Source organism: Ixodes scapularis, unplaced genomic scaffold (genome assembly GCF_016920785.2).
Source record: "Ixodes scapularis isolate PalLabHiFi unplaced genomic scaffold, ASM1692078v2 PGA_scaffold8__174_contigs__length_109621045, whole genome shotgun sequence".
Lineage (NCBI taxonomy): Eukaryota > Metazoa > Arthropoda > Arachnida > Ixodida > Ixodidae > Ixodes > Ixodes scapularis.
Window position 1 is genome coordinate 6,117,995 of NW_024609883.1, and position 21,160 is coordinate 6,139,154.

General features: G+C 44.7%; 1 pseudogene; it reads left to right on the forward strand.

The window, feature by feature from the left end:
* Positions 1 to 20,657, forward strand: part of LOC115329645 — a 30,653-nt pseudogene extending 9,996 nt beyond the window's left edge.
* Positions 20,658 to 21,160: the final 503 nt, after the last annotated feature.

Below are 21,160 nucleotides of genomic sequence, written 5' to 3' on the forward strand. Positions count from 1 at the left end.
GGCCTCGTTCAGATTTGGCAGATGCGCAGTATATCGTAAAGACCGTCCTCCGGATGTGAGAGGTGGAGGAGTGGCTCTCATTGTGCAGCCATCGTGTCCTTCAGAGCAGATTCCTTTAACCTCAAACTTGGAAGCGGTTGCTGCACGTATTTACATCGGTATCACGGTAACTGTATGCTCTCTTTATCTTCCACCTAATGAACAGATCACGTTGACAGAGCTAGAACAGCTTGTAAATGAACTCCCAAGCCCTTACCTGCCTCTTGGAGACTTCAATGCTCACAATAGACTATGGGGAAGTCAATTGGATGACTCTAGAGGCAAAGTGGTGGAGAATGTTTTGCTCAAAAATTCACTGAATCTTTTAAATGACAAGTCTCCTACGCATATTACCCTAAGCTTACCTGTAAAATACTCTGCCATAGACTTGTCATTTTGTTCAGCTTCTCTTTTTACGAAATTGTCCTGGCGTGTTCACCACAATCCATATAACAGTGATCACTTTCCCATTGTCATCCAACACTCGTGCGCTACTCCTTGTGTTACGAAAAGAGTACCTCGGTGGGTCATTGAGAAGACAGACTGGACGAAATTCAGTGAACAGGCCCAGATTCCCGAGGATGGTTTCACCGCACTTAATATCGATGAGGCCACGTCTGCTTTGACAACTGTCATAATTGACGCAGCAACAGTTTCAATTCCAAAAACATCACGGTTTCCAAAATACCCAAAACCCTGGTGGTCTCCAGAATGCACAGAAGCCAAGAAAAATAAAAATAAGTATTGGGAAAAGTTCAAGAGGTATCCCACTTCTGAGTGGTTGATCGCCCTTAAAAGAAGCAAGGCTGAGCTCCGCCGCATAATCAGAAGCCAGAAGAAAAACTCCTGGTGCAAGTACACCTCGGAGGTTACCTAGGACACATCAACAAAAGAAATCTGGGACAAAGTCCGGAGGATGGAGGGCTTATATAATGATACCCGACTCTCTATTCTCAAAGATGGAACAGTTAAAGTGTGCTCTCCCATAGACCAGGCAAATCTGCTGGGACATACTTTTTCAGTAGTATCCAGCAAGTCTTCATACCAAAAACCTTTTCTAGCTTATTGCACGCAAGTAGAAAGAAAACCACTGCCAATAAAACTCAGTAGCGAGGAACCTTACAACAAACCTTTATCTTTTCGAGAGCTGGAGCTATTGACCCTGCATTGCCGGAATTCTGCAGTTGGCTTAGGCAACATACCCTATAAAATGATTGCTAACTTATCCCACGATTCCAAACTTGTTCTTCTGAAGTTCTATAACAGAATATGGGAAACGGGGGTGTTCCCAACATCCTGGAGGAAAGCAGTCGTTATAGCCATTCCAAAGCCAGGCAAAGATCACACAAATCCTCAGAACTACAGACCAATAGCTCTCACCAGCTGCCTCTGCAAGGTGCTGGGACGTATGATAAATTCAAGGCTTGTTTTTTGCCTAGAGGCAAAAAAACTTACTATCACGAGCTCAGTGTGGTTTCCGCAAAAACCGCTCCACCCTCGATCATCTTGTGTATCTGGAGATGGAGGTTCGCTCGGCCTTTGTGAGGCGTAAACATCTGGTGGCAGTTTTCTTCGATCTTGCTAAGCCATATGATACAACATGGAGGCATGGTATTCTTAGTAACCTGGTGTCAATGGGTTTTAATGGTAACATGATGGTGTTCATTAAGAACTTCTTAACAGATCGCACTTTTCAGGTGCGCCGGGGAGCTGTTCTTTCTGACGAGTTTATGCAGGAAACGGGCGTTCCCTAGGGCTGCATTTTAAGTGTCACATTATTTTTGGTTCAGATAAATTCACCCTCCCGTGAAATTTCTCGCCCCATCGAACACTCTTTATATGCCGATGACCTTAAAATTTCTATCAGGACTTCATCTCTACGAGTTGCCGAGCGACAACTCCAGCTCTGCATAAACAAACTGGGCAAGTGGTGTTTTCGAAACGGATTTCAGTTCTCGGCAGAAAAAAGTGCCATTGTACATTTCACGCGAAAACGTGGACTGTACCCCAATCCCGAACTGTCACTAAATGGTACACAACTTACTTGTAAGGACTCTCAAAAATTTCTTGGAGTCATTTTTGACCGAAAACTGACATTTGGAGAGCATATTGCCTATCTTCGCAAAAACTGCCTCAAAAAACTAAATATTCTTAAAGTGCTTGCACACACATCTTGGGGAGGACACGTGGAGTCTCTTCTGCATATTTACCGGGCTACAGTGCGTTCAAAACTGGATTATGGTAGCTTTGTTTATGGATCGGCTAGACAAAGCACAATTCGACAGCTTGATCCTGTTCATCACCAGGCAATTCGTTTGTGCACGGGAGCTTTTCGAACATCACCAGTGGAGAGCCTATACATAACAGCCCATGAACAGCCCCTATGTCTTAGGAGAGAATTGCTAGGTCTATTTTATGCAGGTAGAATTTCAATGTACAAGGACAATCCAGCCTACACTCATGTCCTAGCCCCATCTTTCACTGAGCTGTTTGCTCGACGCCCATCAGTCGCCCAACCATTTGGAATTCGTGTGCAGCAAGTTTTGTCGGACACAAGGTTTTCAATAAGCAAGGTTTCAACTTTTCGTCCACCACTCCCCCCTTGGTATGACCCAAGCATTTCCTGTGATCTGCGGTTAACTAAGTTCCAAAAGCCATGTACTGCGCCTCTGGTGTACCAACAGTGCTTTTAGAAATTCTTAAAGAGTTCAAGGACTACCGGGCATTTTACACTGATGGTTCTAAAATGGGCGATGCTGTTGGAGCGGCCTTTGTTTCTGGGACCCCCAGAAATGCTTTCCAGTTGTCTCCAATAGCATCTGTCTTCACATCTGAATTATATGCAATTATTGCTTCGTTTAAGCACATCAGAAAGTCCCGGATCAAGAAATCACTGATATGCTCCGACTCTTTAAGTGCACTTATGTCCATCTGTGCTATAGAGCCTAAGAAACACCCGTTTATTGTAGATATTCATACGCTGTTCCGAGAAATCCAGTCAATAGGCGGACACGTTCGGTTCCTCTGGGTTCCAGGGCATAGTGGCATCACTGGAACTGAGCTTGCCGACAAAACTGCCCGACAAGGTCCGTTCGAAGACAGAACACAGACGCCTTTGCCCTTAAGTGACATTCGCCGTGAGATGTCCAAGAGTGTCACGACAAAATGGTTGCGGCAATGGAAGAAATGTGAAGGTAACAAGCTTCATATCCTTCACCCTACTACAGATAAATTTCAGGACCATCGTCACCTCTCGCGTCATGACAGTGTATTGTTAACACGACTGCGCATTGGACATACACGCTTAACACACTCACATCTCTTAATGGGCAATGAACCTCCTACCTGCGAAATATGTGACTCAGACCTTACAGTAAAGCATCTGTTTGTTTGCAGGAAGCTGGAACCTTTCCTTAAACCACTTTTAGCACCACTAAGAAGATTAAACATTCCATTTCATCCGTGTTTGGTGTTAGGTCCTGAACCTCAGATTCCACTCAAAGACTTATTCACGTTCCTTCAAAAAAGTGGCCTCAAGTCACTTCTCTAGTATACATGAATTTTTGGAGCCCTTTACACTCTAGAGGCCTTATTACCCATTTGTATATTAGCTAAACATAGCACATTAGTTTTACCCATAAGCACTAACATACTCCATATTAAATCAGCTAAACAGGATCTTGGCGCTATTTGGCCCTCGTGTTGCCCTTGCGCCATAAAACACCAACAAACAAACAACCACTGTGTCGCACCTCTCCACCAGGGTCACTTCAATTTTGGGAAAGGTCTATTGTCAATTACGTCGTTAATCAGACTTTTTCTGATGTCACATTTTAGGCCTCCTGGCACGCAGGTATCAAGAACCGAGCCGAAATATTCGCAAAAGGATGCCATTTGGACTCATGGAGGTGGATTCTGCAAGGGCAAAAGCCAAGGCTCGACAACAAAGCGGAAGGGCCGAACTTCCTGGCGACCACCACTCTGTGCCGAACTTCCTGGCGAACACCACTCTGTGCCGAAGAAGGCAGTCAGAAACGTAAGCTCATGAGTAGTTGAGGATTAGAAGCATTTCGTCTGAGCTGCCAAATTATGTAAATATTGAAGTACCTTGTAAAAAATGCACTCTCTTTCCACGGAAAAGGCTGGTCAAACAGCCTTGAGGCAATTGGTTTAATTTTTTACTTGCTTGTTCCACTATGTGAGTACTCTGTGGCTTTGAAACAGGGGAGAAGGGGGGACAGGGGGAGGACCCCTAGGACATTTCTCGTAAAATAATCAGAGGAAGGGAAGAGAAATCCCGCCTTCCTCACCTCCATCTCTTAAACACTTCCCACACCCCTGGTGTGCTTGTAACATCCAAGGAAAGGAAAGGCCCATTTCTTTCGTGGGGTAATGTTTACTTTCTTTGTCAGAGAGAAGCAGAAACAAAAATGTTTTTATTTGTTCATGGTGCATGTGACAAAACTGATTTTTCATGGTGCATGTGACAATTACTATAGAATTGTTAAACTTTTGTGCATGTCCCCGTGAAATCTCAGAAAGAGAAATCATGGAAGCAGTTTCTATCAGTCAGTCATAATACTCATCAGAAAAAACAAGAAAGGAAATGGGAACTAGGGATACAAAAGAATTGCTAAAAGGGCATTGCAATTTTTTTTTTTACTTTCGATAAGTATAGTTTAGAATTATTCCTGGATATTTGTAACGTATGAAACACGGTTTTTTTTTCTCCACACAATGGCAGTCACAAAAAAAAGATTTGAGAAAAACGAAAACCAGGTAAAGCACCCACGTGATCTGGAGCCAAATTAAATGCCTCCAGTGTTTAACATAGCCACACTCTGGGGCTGCAAAAGCACAGGGTGCTGCCTGAGTTCCGTACATTGTTCAAAAGTTCTGCTATTCCCGCCATCGCAGCGATTCGACATGAGTCGCCCCCAAAATGCATCTCGATGCATTGAATGTCATGAGTCCTAATCGAATGCTCATGCAGTGCTTGTTTCCACTGTATGAGCTGTACTAAACATCATCACAGCGAAGATCTCGAAGCTTGGTGACAAAATCCCGGAGATCACATTGTTGGCGTTGTCCTCGCGACTTCGCCATCAAGTTTCGCGAAAAAGAGGCTGGAAGAAAACGCCCATTTTCATCCTTCTAAGTTCACTGCGACGAAGACGCTTCTTGGAAAGTGGCGTTGTGTTAGAGTATTCTTGGGTCCCACTAGTGCCTGGAAGCTTGTGTAAAGTGAGAAACACTCCTACCAATCATTGTTGCACGGCCCCTTCAATGGAGGTACGCAATAAGAATTTACAGAATGAAAACATACCAGGGACAGAAGACTGACACATACAGATCTTTTGAAACGTCTATGTCCGTCTTTTGCCCCTGCTGGGCGTTTATTTTTTTTGTCTTTTACTTCCAGGTTTTCCTGGTAGTAAAAGACAAAAAAGTGAAAGCCGTTTACAACTCCCTGTAACGCCGAATTGGAGCGCAGCTCTTGAGGAGGAGGAGTGAAGGGTACTGAGGGGAGGGTAGACCCCTCCTTCTCCTCCTCCTCCCCTCATTCTTTAATATGCTCCGGGGGGGGGGGTCACGTGACCTCGGGGGGGGGGGGTGTCACGTGACTTCGGGGAGGGGGGTCACGTGACCTCGGGCAGGCGTGACCTGGGGGTCACGTGACCTTGGGTGTCACATGGGGGTCCCCTCAAGGTCACGTGACCCCCACGTGACCTTGGGGGTCACGTGACCTCAGAGGGGTCACGTGACCTGGGGGTGACGTGGAGGTCACCTTGGGGTCACGTGACCTTGAGATGACCTTGGGAGGGGTCACGTGACCTTGGGGGTCACGTGACCTCGGGGGTCACGTGACCTTGGAGAGGAGACCACGTGACCTCGGGGGTCACGTGACCTCAGAGGGGTCACGTGACCTTGGGGGTCACGTGACCTTGAGATGACCTTGGGAGGGGTCACGTGACCTTGAGGGGTCACGTGACCTTGAGGGTCACGTGATCCCAAGATGACCCCACGTGACCTTCAGGGGTCACGTGACCTTGAGATGACCTTGGGAGGGGTCACGTGGCCTGGAGGGGTCACGTGATCTTGGGGGTCACGTGACCTTGGGATGACCTTGGTTACGCCGACGCCGACGGCGACGGCGACGGCGACGGCGACGGCGACGCCGCTCAAGCCGGGAACGGGCCCCTAAGAGCTGCGCTCTAAAAATAAACGCCTCTAAAAAGAATGAGATGCTCCAAGGTCTCGGAAGAGCAGTCACATTAATAGGCTCGTTCTATTTACCTGCACCTGCTGCATTAGTGCAGAAACGTGTAGGGCGGTGTACTTCCGGTCCTATCTCAATACACATACCGGAAGTACACTAGCCTACACTTCTCTGCACCTGTGCAGGAGGTGCACGTAAATCGAACAAGCTTATTGAAGGATAAAAGGTTTATGCTGTGGAACATTGAACTCGTAAAGTGCACTGATATTGTGAGTGTCTTCTTTATTCATTGAACAAAACAATAATATATAAATATATAGACATTGTATTCCTGAAAATATTTAAATATACCACAGCAATGTTCTGACTGTTTCGAAATCGATGTAACACAGCATGCTTTGCATATGCTTGCCATTGTGAGTCATCCTCACATTTCTTGTTGGGCAATTGTTAGTTTGTTGGGTGTCTTGAAGGGGGTCCTCTATAGACCAACAGAGTGTTTACAAACAAGCCCGCTTTGCCCACACCAGGTGTGGGCACTGCGCGTGTGCAGCAACTGAATTCGGAGGAGTACGTAATGTGTTTGCGCATGCGCAGTACTGACAGGAGCGCCACCGCAGTGGCGTGACATCAGTGAGTTGAGTTGGTCTATATTATTTCTGAGAACACTGTTACAAAAAATGAAACATACAATCTATATCTAAAAAAAAAACATGAAAAGCATTGCTTTTAAATTGTTTTTACAATTTCAGATGGTTCAGGCTACAGACTGTGGCCCTGGAGAAGATGAGGAAGCGATCAACGGACAGATTGAGTTTATGAAGAAAGAGATGAAAAAGACGGTGTGGGACAAAAGGAAAGTGCAAGACGCTACGAACCGAACCTACAAAGCCAGGCGGGCATGGTTAAACGGAGCAAATTTGACAGTGACTGCTGTGACAGATCGCTACCCAGCCCTTACGCGGGCACAAGGAGCAAGTATTCATCCTAAACCTATTAGTTTAACTAGGCTACAGATTTCCTGGTGTTTAAGGATGAACAAAATATTTGCAGGTGTTTTTTTGGAGCTTATTTTATGTAAAAAAAATTTGTATTTCGACAATTTGGTTTGTGCAAATGCCAAAAAAGATTATTATATACTCACAAAAACAATTGCAAAAAAAAACTTGTAAAAACTAAGAGCTTAAGTTTAATTGACATCTTGTTGACACCCTTATAATGCCTCTCACTCACAATAATGCAACAGCACTGGCAAACGACAGACAGCGAGTTGGAACCCAGTTCAAGGTGTGGGTACTTTGCAAGTAATGTAAACATCTGGAGCCTTTGGTTTTATTGAGACCTGTCTGTTTTTTGTTACTTCTGCTCTTAAAAAAAACAGTCGCAGGGTAAACGACGAAATGGTTGGTTTTATTTTTTCACAGATTACCTGGCAGTGCCCAAAGGCATTATAACAAGTTAGGAAAAATATGTCCTCATCATGACACCTGTAACAACCGGTTCCACTCTACAATGGTTTTAACCGAAAAAGAATTGGCATACATGCTCATCCTGTCACAGTGCTTCCTCAGTTTAAAAGTGTTTGTTGTGTAAAGAAACAAAATATGGTTACTTTAAGTAGACATCACTGTTAATTCAAGTGTGATTTTTTCTTTAATATTAAGAATAAAATGTTTAATCAAATATTCAGAATAAAAACCAACCTTGAAGCTATCCCGCTACCCTTCTGCTTCATGTAATAGCAAAAATATAAGTGTTCTCAAGCAAAATGTTTCTGTTACAAGGAATGCAAGTAACAACGGCCAGTGTACTTTCGAGCAGTGTTGCCCAGCTCTGGCTTAAAAAGAACAAAAACTTTGTGACCATCCGTGGTGGCTGCCCGACTGACGGTAACTTTCATGCCACTGTCCTTTAAGGATAGTAATTCCAGTAAGAGTATGTGCATGACATATGTCTGAGAGAGGATTTATGAAAATAATACAGTCGCCGACTGATTATTCGGACTCGGAAGGGACCCCCGAAATGGTCCGAACAAGCAGTCCGAAAATTCGGTAGATGAAAAGCTTGCCTTTATTACGCCTAAGCAGGCTTTAAAAAGTCGTCAATAGTGGCTTGCTTCATTTTTTGCCTGCTTGCGATGATGTCTGCTTGCATTTGTGTGAGCGCCGTGTTCTCGTCGTACACAATCAACAGCAATGTTAATGCGTTCATAATGTCTGCTGCCAATGGCTGCGGGCGGTAGTCGTCGTCGAGTCTCATTTTCTGCTGATGCGAAAAACGAGATGAAAGGCGCAAATCCACAAACGCAAAATGGCTACTGGCGACGCGAAAGTGGGGCGGAGGCGCGAAGGGATGGAAGGAAACAAAGCAAAATAATAATAATATTGATGATGATGATGACGTGCAGCTAAATGGAAAAAAAGGGCTAGCGGTAGGACTCAGGAGTAAGTACTCAGGTCGTGCTGCCAAACCAAACCAAGCCAATTCATTTGCAGCGAACATAGAATTAAAAATGGCCACTTCTCGGTGGTGTTTCCCGCTGATCGCTCGCGACGAGTTTGTCCGAATTATCAAACTTTCGTACTTCAAGTTGTCCAAAACATTGGTCGTGAATATACACTATATCTTTGGGATAAGTCACGGTTCCTCCTTTAGGTCCGAACTATCGAACTTTTGTTCTAAGCATGTAAGCCACCGAAAAATCGGTCGGTGACTTACATGCTTAGAACAAAAGTTTCCGGAAATCAGTGGGTTTTTTTCGTTTTAAAGAAGTCTGAATTTCTGACACTGGAGAATGTATCTTGGCATTTTTCGGTGAAAATCCGAAAGTCCGATGTCTAATTATAACTAAAGAGTATCAGCTATGATTTACAGTGCATGTGGTAGATTTTTGCATAATTCCATGCATTAGCTATGCTGCAGAATTCAATTGGACACTAAAAAAAAGTGTACAGTAAACTCTCACTTGAGCAAACTTCAAGGGACCCAAGGAACATTCACTAAACTTAATATATTCACTAGAATATGGAACAGCATAGGGCACAACATACATCGAGTCAAAAGTGTGAAATGCAATTTATTGAGTCACGTATATCGATATACTATACAAAGTGCATAACAGTTACCCTGTTGCTTTTTCATATTGAAAAAAAAATTTAATTTTCATTTGCACCGGTGCTCTTAATGCGCAAGAAGTAGCAAAGCTGTCCAGGGGGTATGTTTTTTTGCACTTCCTCTGGCACAGCCTGTTGCTGTGACGAAGCCATACCGCAACGGCATCGTCCACTGGCTCAAAATATCCCGTGCAGAGTCGTTTCACATTGGGATGCTCCTTCAAGCTTTGACTTTTGCTTCACTATCGTTGACAACGTCGACGGTGGAATCCTGTAGTCCTTTGCAACGTCCACTTGCCTTTAACCGTTGTCCAGGCGCTGAAGGATTTTGAGCTTGTCCGATAGAGACAGCCGTGTCTGTTCTGTTGTACTCATAACGAAAGTGGGCGGACAAACTGCTGTCCTGCCGTTGTTACCCAAAACTAAGATGGCCGAACGGAAGTGATGACAAAGAACAGACACACCACGTGGTTTGTTTTCGTCTACCATACCGCCGCTCTGCCTCGGCGGCACTGTAAACACCAGCGATGATACGCCGCCGCTGTAGAGACAGCGGCAGCGGGGCGGCAGGCATCAGCTACGCCAGCACTGCAGAGCACCCAACTTCGCTGAACTGATTGCAAAAATAATCCTGGGTCCACCGATCAAGTTTGTTGAACTGGAATACTCACTATTCCAAAATTTGTTTTTCGTTGAACTGAAACATGTTTGCACAATGCATAGGAAAACTGCCGGGAATTTTTTTAAAGTTGGTTATTTTGAAATATTTGTTAAACCGACGTTCACTCAATTGAGAGTTTACTGTATACATATGCCAGTAAAACTTAAACCCGGCTGTTAAGGATTGAGGGATGAGTTCCAGACTATGAAAATTATATTATTTAATGTTGACATGCAATTCAGCAAATTACATAGAATTGTCAACCCAGCAAGTAGTCAAGGTAAATGGGTTAAATACGAGGGGTGATCAAAAAGTTCCAGGACTGATTTTGTAGCCTAGAAAGTGAAGGCAGTACAGTGATGCGCGCTCAGCAGTCGAAGAAAGGGACCTTCGTGTCTCGTTATACCAAAGGGCATCTCTCTGTGAACATTTGGAGCTGCGCTACACCAGTTTGTTTGACCACATGCACGAGCATGATGGCGATCTTTCCATACACTGCAAACCAAAGCAAGAACAAACATCAATTTTACGTCAAGCTCAGCAAACATAAAACAGAGACCTCTAAAATGTTTTAGAAAGCTAATGTAAAAAAAAAAGTGAGGTGTGCGAAGTGTTTTGAGTGGCACTCGCACCTCAAGAATGGCAGAAAGTCACCAAAGTCAAGGAGAGGTCGGATAAAGTCGCCCTACCACTCTTCGTCTTCCACTGATGCTCTGCCGTTCCCGAAGCGTGAGTGCCACTTAAAACGCTTTGCAAATTCACTGCTTTTTTACACAAGCCTGCTGAATCAGATCGATTGTCTCTGCTTTATATTTGTCGAGTTTGACGCAAAATTGATGTTCGCTCTCGCTCTGGTTTGTAGTCTATAGTAAAATCGCTATTGTGCCCATGCACGTGGTCACGAAAACTCGTGAAACGCAGCTGCAAATGTTCACAGAGCGGTGCCCTTTGGTATAACGAGACACGAAGGTCCCTTTCTTCGACTGCTGAGCGCGCATCACTGTGCTGCCCTCTCTTTTTTTGCTACAAAATGAGTCCCGGAACTTTCTGATCACACCTCGTATAATGCAGACGAAAATATTAGCTAATCAGAACATGGTCTGTCTCATAGAGCAAAAGGCAGGAGTAGGCACCATCATGACCAAGTGACATAATCGGATTCTTTTTGAGTTTTATTATACTGTTGACATCTCATTCATAAATTGATCACAATTTATTATTTACAGATTCGACAGGAGTTCAAACGGCTGACAGGTCGAAATGCCGAGGAGGGACTTGATGCGTTCTTGAAAGGAAAACTGAAGAACTCTACAAGCTCTTCCTTATGAAGGCTGCCTTCAAACGACGGTCAAAGGAAATTCTGGAGTACTCCAAGGGATGTTCTCAATAAGAAAGTGCAAGTAAGCGCCAAAAGAAAATTGCTTTCCCCTCTGGCATGTTTTTGAAAGCTTTCTAAGGTAGCTAATTTGCTTGTAAGTGCCAACAAAACCAGCAATTATTATGCTGCAAGTATTACGGCCAACAATATGAGCAGACATTTTGAAATCATAATTTTTAGAAAATAAATGATGCCATGGCTACAACAGTAACATACGGCTATGTAAAGTATAGGGAGAACATTTATTATGATTGTAATGCCATGCTAACATTTATTTGCAGGGAAGTATTGTGACTGTCTATATTTTTTAAACTTTTTCTCAAGCGCTTCTTGGCAATGGCGCCCTGCTCCTGCTGCCATGCCTGATGAATGAAAAAAGTACCTCGATTCTGAAGAAATTGGTATGAGCAACTCATCATGCACATCTTAGTTTTCATGCAACATGCAGTCAACCTCCATACAAATATTAATTATAGACAGCAGGGCGACAGATATAGTTTTCTTTGTTAATTAGAAATGTCTAAAAGGATGCACTAATATAATAGCACACAGCATGACACAAAGCGACCAAGTGATCTCTAGTGTTTTTTTTTTTCTTTTTTTGCACAGCTGAAGGACTGGGGTCAAAACTACTAGTATAGTGAGCTGTGCTTATGCTGGGTGTCAACCTATACTCCGTTTCACAATAATTTGGCGAACTGTGAAGGTTGCAGCCAAAATGCGCCCCAGTAAGGGCGTCGGAGCGAGGCACATACAACACTCCATGATTGAGGCCACAGAGGGCTCTTTACTACCACAGCAACGGTGCCGTCCGCGACAAAATGTAGTTCTAGGCTTCTTTATCTTTTAACTGCACTTGAACTCGCAGGAATGCATCTGGCCACATCACATGGAAGAAATAAACGAAGACATGTTACGTTTGAACGATACTTAATTCGGATCAACTCTTTTCAAAGAACAACGTGGCTTTTGAACAATGTTTGAACCAGGGATGGGCAAAATACATGCAAATATGTATCGAAATGCAAATACAAATTACTTCGTCAAAAATGTATTTAATTAAAATCTAATTACATTTCCAAAAAAGCATTTAAATACAAGATACAAATACAACCAAATGTATTTGGTCTCCTCCAAATACTTTTCCAAATACATTCCTCAAAATTTGCGTCAGCCACTTCAGGGCACCTGCAAGAGTTTCTGGGTATCTCATTTTAATTTTGCATCGCACACTCGGGAGTTAGTATGCGAGGCTATAGTAACCTAATAGAAATATAATCACAAAAAATGTAATCAGCTTGGACGTAATAGGTGAAAAAAGTAGAGAGCTTTAAGCAGCTTTTTTTGTCCATTACATTTTGGTATAGGCCAACAAAGAACCGAGACGACCAAGACGCGCAGCACTAGCTAGAGACTTTTTTATTGTTGCAACTCGCACCAGTTACGAAAATCTGGACGACCCGCGCATTTAGAATGTTCCAGGCAAAAATATGGATGGAAATCACGCTGGAAAGTATCACAAGTTGTCACAGGCACTTATTTAGCCAGTCTGCCTGTGAACGTCGATTTCGTCACTATTCTTGCCCTGGACTAGCACGGTCGTAATCACAAAGTCACTAAACGCTTGTGCTTGATTGAGAGACACTGCATTCGGTGCAGAGCGTAGTTTTCTTCCTGCTCTGGACGGTGGCAATAAATTTGAGGGATGTATTTTAGCCCAAAAAATTGTATTTAATTACAATTGTGTTTGAAATACCCACGTTTTATTATTTAAATACACACGTCAAATACATTACCCAATTGGTAATTAAATACAAATGCAAAATACACAAAGTATTTGAAATACTGGCCATCCCTGGTTTGAACGATCGTAGCCCTGTAATCAACCACTTCCGCTCGAAACGTCGCCCTAGCTATAGCACCCGCCACAGATTCGCGGGTACATTAGCCGTATGGTTGCCTTGTGAACTGACCCCGAAGAGCTCACAACTCAAGTGGACGGCATTGTCACAGCGATGGACGTTCATCTAAAGTTGTTTGGTTTCGCAGCAGACGACTTTAGGCTAGCCTGCAGACAACAGTTGGTTCCTCCGTGCTTCGCATTTGCTGCAGCGATACAAACGCTGTAGTGACGTCGTGTCACCTGCCTCGCTCCGACGCCCTTATTGAATCGCGGGGGCTATAGCCTCCACAATTCGCAAAGCTATCGTGAAACAGAGTACAGTAGGTACATCAATCCCTTTTAAAACCCCATTGAGCAACATTGGCAGTCACCATTTTTTGGACATCAAGTGTGTGATTGGATTGGAGTCCTTTCTGGTCGATGACCTTACACATTGTATAAACGAGCCGAGCCGAGTTAATGCAAAGCACTCGTACAGGTCACGCGGCCCTCATGTCTAATACATGCTCAGAATATGTAATGAAGCTATAGTGAACTCGGATACCCTTCATCTCAAATTTTAGTGCGTATCAGAATGTCTAACAGACGTTTCTAAAGGATTGCCAGAAGGTCATTTTGTCAGTTATCTGCCCAGAGCAGTGCCACAGCACAGAAACAAGTAGCGAAGTGTGAATATTCATGTGAGTACAGATGTGGGAGAATTGGAAAGTTAAGAGGAATTATTTAGCCTATGGGTGTTCAAAACTGTCCATGTGCAACATGGTACCACCACTACTGATCAACATTGCTTGCAACCAGGCTAGCAATGGCCATGGTGCTCACATCACAAACGTCCCAAGATGCCTATCTCTCACTTTGATTACTGCTTGATAGAAAAATATAGAGTCATTCAAAATAGATAGTGCACTTATTTTTAATTTGTCATTTATGCTTGCAGTTTCATTTCGGTATCCCTTTAAAAATGTCTGACAACTTGTGAACCTGGAAGCATTGTGTTACCCTAGTGGAAGAAATTTAGTGTAGAAGTTCACCTGTCTGCTTCTGAATAAACAAATAGGTTCAGGGAATTTCTAGATGTTATACATGGCAGTATTCCTTTTCCTTTTTCTACAGGAGCCAGGCACCCAGCACATGAACCCATGTATTGTATACGTTGGGGAAGATGTCTTGACCTCTCCCATGTATGCTGTGAAAGTCGAAGAACTGAGCATTGGCATTCCAAGCCTCAAGCAAGCTTTCTCATTGCTAATAAGCCCCCGCAGGGGGCGCCTACACCTTCGGTGCTAGGTGCTTGGTGAGTAGCGCCACCACGGACCCCAGCCACGCGGGCCACCATACCCGCACGCAGGGGGCACCTGCCTTGGTAGGTGCTTGGTGAGTGGCGCCACCGCGAACCCCGAGCCATGTGGGTTTACCCACCCACGCCTGGCTGTGCGTGGCTTAACCCGTGTCCGGGGAAAAGGGGACCCTGGTGGTTGAGCTGAGCCCGGGGTATGTTTGGACCCTTCGGGGCCCCCCGGGCGAGGCAATACACCGCTTCGACCTCTGCTTCTCGTAGACGGGTGTCCTGGCTTGGCCCGACCAGGATGATTCAGTCAGTCGCCTCTTCTACCCTCTTCTTCCTTCTTTCACTTTTCCTCCCACCTCTTTCTCTTTTCTTCTACACTCTCTTCCTTCCTTTTTCACCTTCTTAGGCGGCAAGGGCTAACCTTGAGTGGAAGCAGGTCCTGTCCCTGCAACCACACTAGGGTATAGTGCCCGGGCAGCACTGGTAGAGTAATTGTGTCAGCCAAGCCCTTCTTGCTATGGCACATTACCTACCCCCTTGTTGGGCTCCGTGGTGGGCGGTGCACCCGGGCACTGAATTTTCCTCCCATCTCAGATGGGTCTGCGCAGCAAAAACTTTCTTGATCGGCCTCTGAAAAGAGGTTGCACCGAAGCTCAAGTCACTCTCGAAACATCCATTGTACCTGAAAAATTTCCAAAATTTCTTGTCTTACATTTCGAAGAGGAAAAATCACTTTCTAAACTGTCTCCTTTCCTGGTCGCCAAGGTACTGGAAGGAACCGTTGGAAAGGATTACTCTGCAAAAAAGATGGCGTCCGGTGACCTTCTAGTTGAGATTAACACCAAAAAGCAAAGTGAGGCCCTTCTTTCTCTCAATGCTGTGTCTGACTATAAAGTAAATGTTACTCCACACCGTAAACTTAATACAGTGCAAGGAGTTATTTCAGAGGACGACCTAATGGACTCATCTGACGAGGAACTTGTCGAAGGCCTTTCAGACCAAGGAGTAGTAGCTGCTCGACGCATCACCCTTCGTCGTGAGGGCGTGGAGCGAAAAACAAGACATGTTATAATGACTTTTGACGCCACTACACTTCCAGAGACCATAAAGGCAGGCTACATCCTATGCCGTGTTCGCCCCTATGTGCCGAGCCCTCAGCGGTGCTTTAAGTGCCAAAGGTTCGGCCATGGGTCACGGAGCTGCCGAGGAAGTGATACTTGTGCGAAGTGCTCCAGTAAAGAGCATGTCGCTGACTGTTGCGAGAACGATCCAAGATGTGTCAACTGTGAAGGTCGTCATCCAGCTTACTCACGCTCTTGTCCGAAATGGAAAGAAGAAAAAGAAATATTGACTCTGAAGACCAGAGAAAACATCTCCTACCATGAGGCGAAAAAACGTTTTTCCTTCTTATCAAAAGGAGGATATGCCGAGGTCGTGCGCAGGGGACCCGCACGGCCTATGATGGCGTCGGCGGGAACACAGACTCCTCCAGAAGGAGTGTGTCTCCCGTCAGTGTCCCATCTAAAACCCACGGGAGCGGTGCCAGCTGCACTGCGCCCCAACCACACGGTGGACGCTGTTCCTTCAACGTCCACCCTGAAGCGGGGGACGGCACCCCCCGCCGCCCCTACCTCACTGCCTCCGAAAGGCCGGGGGCAACCCCGTGTCTTGAGCCAGCAGAGAGCTAGTGAGCCGTTAAGGCTGCCGACCCCAGCGGGTCTCCCCCCGGCTCCCCCTGAGGAGCCTATGGACGAGGGTGGACCCAAGTCCGGCGAAGAAAGTCTCCTCGCGGGATCTGACTCCTCCCTTTCTGCCACCAGTGACTCCACTGGCCAGCAGAAAGAGGCTGTAAAGAAGAAAAATGCACCGCGCAAAAAGATAGATTTTATCCCATAGTCATCTCATTTAACTTTTTACCAATTTTTATATTCACTTCGCACTGGCTAAGCATATAGGTATTATGCAGTGGAACTGTCGCGGCCTTCTACGTAACATAGATGACATCAATTCATTTTTTGATGAGCTCCGCCCTGTTGCTATTTGCCTACAGGAGACTTACCTAACTGACTCGTACACGCAGGTTTTGCGTCATCATCAAGTTTTTAGAAAGGACCGCCATTCCTTAAGCCCTTCGGGTGGTGTAGCAGTGGTGGTTCAGAGTGGTGTGGCATGTGCCAAAGTTCCATTACAAACTTCACTTGAGGCAGTTGCAGTTCGCATCCTTCTTGACCGCCTCATCACTCTAGTGTCACTCTACTTGCCACCTAATGTTTAACTTCATCTTCACGAACTCCAAGCACTCATCAACCAACTCCCCAAACATTTTTTAATCCTTGGTGATTTTAACGCCCACCATCCTTTGTGGAAAAACTCTCGTCAGGACTCCCGAGGTGGAGTTGTTGAACGACTTTTATTATCAACTAGAATCTGCTTACTGAATAAGAAAAAACCTACATTTTTTAGTGCTGCCCACAACACTTTTACATAAATCGACCCATCACTATCATCATCATCTCTGCTTCCATGCTTTTCATGGAATGTTTTAGCCAACCCTTTTGGCAGTGACCATCTACCCATAACTATAGAGAGCGTTTTACCAGTTTCATCGATACCAACTCGACTCCCGCGATGGAAGTTGGAGAAGGCCGACTGGTCTATTTTTGGTTTAGAAGCAGCACTTGATCCCTCCTTGTTTCTTCATATGACTCCCGAGGATGCGATGCTTTACGTTACGGAATGCATTATAAATGCTGCTTCTGCTTCAATTCCACAGACCTCAGGAAATCTTCTCCGGAGGTGCAAGCCCTGGTGGAATGAAGAATGTACTTCCACTCGGAAAAGCCAGAACAAGGCGTGGGGAACTTTTCGTCGCTATCCAACTTTCCGTAATTTGATAGAGTTTAGGAAAAAAAGAGCACAAGCTCGGTGGACGCGAAGACGGGTCAAGTGGGCTTCATGGACAAAGTATGTTTCATCCTTAAATAGTTTTGTTACTGCTAAAGAAGTATGGGATTGTCTCAAAAAAGTTCGTGGGCAGTACCACGCTTTCAGGATTCCACTTTTTCCTTCAATCTCAGCATCTCTAACGGGTAAGCAGACTTCCTCGCAGAACATTTTCAGCATGTCTGTAGCTCTTCCAATTACAGTACGGAGTTTTTGAAGTACCGGTCTACCGCTGAGAAGCAGAAAATCACTATGTCAGGCTTCAACTCTGCTGCATACAATAGACCGTTCACAATGTGTGAACTGGAAGTTGCTCTCAGCCTAAAAGAGCAATCTGCACCTGGGCCAGACAGAATTCACTACGAGATGCTTAAGCACCTGTCTCATGAATCTTTGTCCCACCTGTTGTCCTTTTTCAACTACCTATGGGAAGCTGCTGCTTTCCCACATTCTTGGAGAAGTGCCCATGTTATACTTTTGCTGAAACCTGGAAAAGATCTCTCTCTGGCTACCAGCTACCGCCCCATAGCACTTACAAGCTGCTTGGGGAAAACTTATGAAAGGCTTATAAATCACCGTCTTATGTTCCTTTTGGAAGAAAAAAAACTTTTTTGACACTAAGCAGTGTGGCTTTCGTGCTGGACGGTCCACCATGGACCATCTGGTCCGACTTGAGACCGTCATACGTGAGGCCTTTGTACACCGGCAGCATTGCGTGTCGGTGTTTTTTGATCTAGAGAAGGCATATGACACTACGTGGAGGTATGGTATCCTTCGAGATCTATACAACTGTGGAGTGCGTGGCCGTATGCTTCGTTGCTTGCAGAATTTTTTAAGTGAGCGTACATTTCAAGTCCGATTAGGCTCGACTTTATCCAATGTCTTCTTCCAAGAAAATGGTGTCCCCCAAGGCGGAGTCTTAAGTGCCACCTTATTTGCAGTTAAGATAAACAGTCTGGCTCAAGTTATACCGTCATCTGTTTCATACTCGCTCTACGTGGATGATGTGCATATATCTTTTTCGTCCTGCAACCTCTCCAGTTGTGAACGGCAACTGCAGCTCACAATAAACAGAATGACCAAGTGGGCAAATGAAAATGGATTTAAGTTTTCACCAGAGAAAAGTGTGTGTGTGCCGTTTTCCCTGCGACGAGGTTTGACTTTGGACCCAATCTTACAATTGAATAACATAGAAATATCGGTGAAGCAGGAACATAAATTTTTAGGCGTGGTCTTCGATAAAAAGCTTACATTCAAGTCTCATTTAAAGGAAGTAAAGCAAAAGTGCTTGCGATCCTCAAACATCCTTAAGGTTCTGTCACATATATCTTGGGGGTCTGACAGACGATGCCTCCTACGTTTGTACAATGTTCGGTCACGTCTGGATTATGGAACGATTGTTTATGGTTCAGCACGACCTTCCACTCTAAAGATGTTGGATCCGGTTCATCACCTCGGACTCCGGCTAGCCACTGGGGCATTTCGCACGTCACCCGTATTAAGCTTGTATGTAGACACGCATCAAATGTCTCTGGAAAAACGCCGACAGTACTTGAGCATGTGTTATTATTACAAAGTGCTTTCGGATCCGAAAAATCCTGCTTACAGTATTTTACAAATTCCTCAGTTCTGTAATTTGTTTGAAAACAAGCCAACAATTGTGCGCCCCCTAGGTTTTCGAGTTCAAAGTATTTGTAGCTCTCTCAACCTCCCTGTCCCTTCCACAAGTGGTGTTAACTTGCTAAAATCTATGGAGAGAATTGCCCCTTGGAACGAGCTACCCGTATGTTGTGACTGGTCTTTTAGCAAATACAGTAAGAAGACCGTGGCTCCACAGTTTCTTCAGCAAGAGTTTCTATCTTTGCAAGAAAGGATATCTAGCAGTTGCGCCGAATACTACACCGACGGATCGAAATCTTTATGTTCCGTTGGTTGCGCAGTTTATTCTAGTGGCTTTGGAAGAGCCGTGCAGCTTGACTCAATGGCAAGCATCTTCACTGCAGAACTCTATGGTATTTTATTAGCCATTGAGCATATTCTGGATAACAGTGTATTGAACGCAGTCATTTTTGTCGATTCACAAAGCGTCTTAGCTGCTATCTCTTCCAGAGTTTCCACAAAGAATGTACTTACACAACATGTTCGTTTTAAAGTAAACAGAGCTCTGCGCCTTGGAAGCAATATCAAATTTTGCTGGGTACCAAGTCACGTGGGAATTGCAGGGAATGAGAGTGCGGATCGCTTGGCTGCATCTGCCACAGATTCAATAGCATCTTTTGGCCTGCCCTATCAGAATTTTAAACCACTTTTAAAAAAATCTCTTTTAAAGACTTGGCAGCTAGAATGGGACACTGAAACCAACAACAAACTCCACGTGATTAAACCAATGATAGGCATCTGGGAAAGTTCATTTCACAGAAACCGTCGTCTCGAGGTTATGCTTTGTCGCTTGAGAATCGGCCACTCGCGTCTGACACATACGTACCTCCTCTGTGGCGAAGAAGTTGCACTTTGTGCCCATTGTGGGGAATTACTTACAATTTTACACATTCTATGGGAGTGTAGGTTTTATCATCAACTGCTCGTATCATGTTTTCCTGAACTTTTTAGAGACTGTCTACCCTTTCATCCTATGTTTTTGCTTGGTGAGAGTGCTTTAGTACCACTTAAACGAGTTTTAAATTTTCTTAACAAAACTGGTTATCTACACAAGTTATAAAAATCTTCTCTAGTCTAGCATCTGTTTTGCTGAGTTTTAATACACATTTTGTTTGGCGCATTATGGCCTCCGTTGCTGCTGCGCCATTAAAACCTTAGTCTTACTTACTTATTGCTAATACGCCTATTCAGGACCTTCGGCATTCACTATACTCCGGAGGCCAAGAATATGCTCAACATCCTGGAGCATGCCATTGGTGTTTCTCACACAAAAATGGGCACGGTTGCACTTCAGGTTTGGAGCTCATTGTGAGCTTCAGACCTGCAGATAGACGAGGCAATTTTTCCTGTTGTTCCAAAGATGCTGACAACTTTTCAGATGCTGCAACACAAAAAACAAACTACTCAATTACTTAAATTTAGAAACTTTTGAGGCAGCAGTTAGAAATGAAGAATGCAGTATTTCCACGCCATTCCTTGTGGGGTCAGGATGATCACCGGCACAGGAATAGATTTTTTTGCCTTGATTTTGTGAGCTAATGGTTTCAAGGACATCAGTAGAGGTCATAGAAACATGCTATTACTGCATAATTTGGTGTACATACAGTGTGAGAGTTGCATTTTAATCAGGATTACAACCAAAAGTAGCTCGTCGTTGTAACAGGAGACTGGAATTGCAGCTGTTGCGGCGCCAAGATGTATTAGAGATGTCGGTTACATATCAAGATATTTCTAGGGGTAACTAATTTCTAGGGGTAACATCTTGCATATTTCTATGCAAGATGGCGGGACGAACGGAACGAGACGTCGCCGCCTGCTGTGATTGGTCAGTGCTATGCCGCTGACCAATCGCAGCAGGCGGCGATGTCCCGGCCCCTTCGTCCCGCCTTGTCCCGCAGTCTTACATAGCCCCCCAGGAGGTCGAAAGTAATCTTAAGTTCGTCGTTGGAGTGTGCC